The following is a 4,531-nucleotide window of genomic DNA, read 5'->3' on the forward strand; positions in this document are numbered from 1 at the left end:
ATAAACAGTTAAAAGCTATAATAGCCGAACGATAAACTATCGAAATTTTGAAAGCCTAAAATATAATCTTATAGACAGTGTATACGTGTGTATGTTTCTGTAGTCATAAAAATGGTTTCACACGTTAAGATAATGATATAGGAATGATCATATCAGATGTCGTAAACCCTTCTGTTTCATTGTTCTTACCCAGTCTTTAACATTTTAACGGAGAAACTGTTTAGACACGTTAGACCACTGGTTTCTATAACGTCATAATCCCGGGTGATATAAACGGGTGAACGATTTGTTAGGTTGTTTGTTAAGCGCAAAACTATATAATGGGCTTTCTTTGCTCTGTCCACCACGGGTATCGAACTCAGAATTTTAGCGTCGTAAGTCTGCAGACTTACAGCTGAGACACTGGGGGGCAGGTTGACGGACATTAGGAATTATAACTGAAAACATCGAAAACTGAGAAAGTACTTACTGAAGATTCAATGTAGTCTGATCAGTATAATATCAATATAGTCTGATCAGTATATTATTGTAGTCTGATCAGTATAATATCAGTGTAGTCTGATCAATATAATCTGGTCAGTATGTTATTGTAGTCTGATCAGTATAATATCAGTGTAGTCTGATCAATGTAATCTGATCAGTATATCATTGTAGTCTGATCAATATAATCTGATCAGTATAATATCAATATAATCTGATCAGTATATCATTGTAGTCTGATCAATATAATATCAATGTAGTCTGATCAGTGTAATCTGAGCAGTATAATATCAATGTAATCTGATCAGTATATCAATGTAGTCTGATCAATGTAATCTGATCAGTATAATATCATTGTAATCTGATCAGTATAATATCATTGTAATCTGATCAGTATATCAATGTAATCTGATCAGTATAATATCAATGTAATCTGATCAGTATATCATTGTAGTCTGATCAATGTAATCTGATCAGTATAATGTCAATATAATCTGATCAGTATAATATCAATGTAATCTGATCAGTATATCATTGTAGTCTGATCAATGTAATCTGATCAGTATAATGTCAATATAATCTGATCAGTATAATATCCAAATGTTTTGTTTGATTAGGTTTCCGTTCCACTCGTTGCTCCAAAGTTTATTTAAAATTAATCTAATTAGTTTCTTTGTCTTCGTCTTAGGGTATTTATAATATTTTTAACAATGTGTCCAGAATATTTTAATAGCTTGTTAAACAAACACAACGTTAGCCTCATATGTAGTCAAGATAGTTTTTTTATAAAACATCTATTGTGATTCTGACTCATATAAATATTCCTAATTAAAAGTTTTCGCATAAAGCTACACAATGGCCACGTGCGCATAGTCGTCCCTAACTTTGAACTGGTAGTATAGAGGAAAGACAGCTAGTATATCGCACCTACCGCCAACTTTTGGACTACTCTTGTCTAATGAAAGAGTAAAATCTGACCGCCACTCTTACAGCTCACCAAGTCTCTAAAGTGCGGAGCACGTTTCTGCGGCAACAGAACGCGAAGTATGAACCCCCGGATTCACAGTCTCGTGTTTCTAAAGAAAAATTTATAGGTGATTCTGTGTTTTGGTTTCAACTAATTATACATTGTAACGTACAGGTAACAAATCTTTCATTGTTGCCCAACAGGTAACAAATCTATCATTGTTGCCCAATACACATGGAAATGCTTCAATGCTGTAATTGAATTCTCTCTTACTTCCAGGCAACAGTCTAAATAAACCAGGGAATTATTTTGTTGGTTTCTCAATTGAACAATGTTACTTCTAGGTAACGTAACCTTTTTATAACAAGAGCAATCAGAGAGGTTGTATACCCCCTCGCCCCGCCGCAAATTTGTGGATTTGGGGTTTCAATGTGCGCTTGAAATTCGATCCTAATCCGATCATTTTTTACACAGTTATTATCAACAAACCGAGAAAATGCCTTAAATCTCTATTATAAAAATGTTTCAAAATGATCCAGAATCCGAATTTGGACCAGATTTGGGGGAGACCATCCTACAGGGACACCCTATCTCCTATAAAGTTTCACGTAAATTGGTTTATATTTGTGTACGTGCGCAGATATACATACACTGTTGTTCTTTGTTACACAAAGGGCTATCTGTGTTCTGTCCACCACGGGTATCGAAACCCGGTTTCTAGCAGTATAAGTCCGCAGACATACTGCTCTGCCACTTGGGGGCGGCAGATGCCTATGAGTCCAAGGTTTCAAGGGGTCCTCAGTGGCTACTTTTTTGTTTTAATTTAATATGCAATTAGTAGACTGCCCCTAAACTAACCGAAATTAATTTTTCTTTGATTAGCCTTCTTAGTTAAGTTTCAAGTTAGAAACTGTAATATTTGTAAAATGGTACATTTTCATTAGTAAAATGTCAATGCAAAACAAGGGGGAGAGGGGCTCACAATTGCCTATGGGCCGATTTTGGTCTTAATCTGGTTCTGGTAGTACACAAGGTTATGAAGTACTGGGCCTTCCTTATGATACCGCAAGGTTAAATAGAAACATTGAAAAGTTTAGGATTTTGGACGCTAGGTGTACTAAAGATGGAGGCTTCATAAGTCGTCTATTTCGATGGGCGGCTGGCTTTACACACAAATACTTAAGTACTATCTAAAATATCGCCATGTTTGTCTAATCGTAGTATTCATACTTCATTGAAGCTACATTAGTATCTTGAATACCTAAAGTGTGAAATATTTTAGGGATTTTTGTTTGTGGTGCCTTTCAATAGATGGCGCAGGAGTTTTGGTTACATACATAGATACTGACATACATGCTACGTCCATTTAGTAGGAATATTTTAAGAGGTTCTCGGGAAACTTTTCATCAACTTAATTAAAACCCCAATTGTATTTTTAGGGGGGTGTAGTTGTCTTTTAGGAAATCGTAAGGGAATTTAGATAAGATGAAACGTGAGGTACGCACGCCATTAATTCCTTTGTCACAAAGAACACGTGTTGTTTTTATCACCACAATCGAAACCACGTGCTGTCAGAACAGGTAGCGGTTTAAACTAGGGTTTGACCTATTGACCTGCAGCTAAATTTTTTGTTTCTTTGTTTAATATCTGACACAGATTCTGACGTCATAATGTATAAAATTATATAATTTTTCCGTAGCGGTTAGTTCATCCCCCTATATTTTAGACGATTGGGTACAGCGACCCCTCGTCTTTGTCAAATAACAGCATCGTTACTGTGCCAGTTGTCAGGTTATGTTGGGGACAATGAGCGAGGGTGTGGGGAGCAATTTGAGGAGAGCAGTTTGCAGAAATGACATGATTTAATCTCCCGCCTGAGTCATACCAGTGGATTAACTGTTAAAAGATTATCTCGTTTATTTATAGTCACATTTTAATCCTCACGTAAGAAACTCTTGTAATCTTATTAAGCTTGAGTATAAGAACATATCTGAGAGTTCTAAAGTCTGTTTGTGATCAAATGAAACATTCTCATTGTTCTTAAGCCTTTTACAATTAATCGTATTTCCAGGTGAATTTACTTACTAAGCCACCAGAGGGCGTTTCTTGCTCAAGGGGCAAGTCTCTGCAGGAAGAGGATTAAACGAGTTTTATTGTCCTCTTTTGGTAATAAGATTTAAATAATATCAAAAAAAAAGACGAGTGGGATCTTTGAGAGACACTAACCTCTTGCTTGACGATAATCTCAAAGAAGTTTGACTTACAGCGCCATCTAGAAAGATATTACTGTAACTAAAAACTCATGAGTTCTAGAACCTGTTGATAGAAAAAGATAAATTAAGAGTAAATATTCTTTACTTGTGTTTTTTTTTAAAGAAACAAGTGTAAAAAGCACCCGAGAAAAAGCTGGGCCTAATTCATTTAAACGTTTAATGAATGATATTTAAAATAAGCCTAGTTAAAGTAAAAAAAAAATAATAATTAGGTCATCTCAGTATGATTTCGTATACGTTATCAGAAAGTTGTTTCATATTATTTTCGATAATCTAAAGTAAGAGGGAATTATACGAAGCTGGGAGTCGTTTCTCGTTTACAACGTCTTATCTGGTTTGTTTGTAATTAAGCACAAAACTACACAATGGGCTTTCTGTGCTCTGCCCACTACAGGTATCGAAACCCGGATTCTAGCGTTGTAAGTCCACGGACATACCGCTGTGCCACTGGGGGTCATCTCATTTGGAGATTTAACGTTTAGAGTTGCCAAAGTGCTCGCCTCACACGTAACCTGTAAATTTCAGGTCATTCGTTCGGAGTGAACTATTGAGTACGCAGACAGAGCTGAATATTTGAACATCACGAAATAACCGTATATATCGCAAACAGTAAACGTTATGTCACTTCAGATAAACTATAAAATTTCGCACTGACACAAAAGTAACAGGCTTTACTGTATATATATATATATATATATATATATATATACACACACACACACACCTAAACTAGACTACTTATTAGTACGACGACGACGGTACGTACCTACCCGTTACGGTCGTCGTACGTACGTACTTAGTTAGGTTAATT

At 35.7% G+C, this 4,531-nt stretch overlaps 1 protein-coding gene across 8 annotated transcripts in view; it reads left to right on the forward strand.

Annotated features, from left to right (window-relative positions):
• LOC106471125 (protein c-ets-1-A-like) overlaps nt 1-4,531 on the forward strand; it is a 71,990-nt gene that overhangs the window by 5,612 nt on the left and 61,847 nt on the right. The window lies entirely within an intron of this gene.

The sequence above is a fragment of the Limulus polyphemus genome, unplaced genomic scaffold, assembly GCF_000517525.1.
Source record: "Limulus polyphemus unplaced genomic scaffold, Limulus_polyphemus-2.1.2 Scaffold4422, whole genome shotgun sequence".
Taxonomy (NCBI): domain Eukaryota; kingdom Metazoa; phylum Arthropoda; class Merostomata; order Xiphosura; family Limulidae; genus Limulus; species Limulus polyphemus.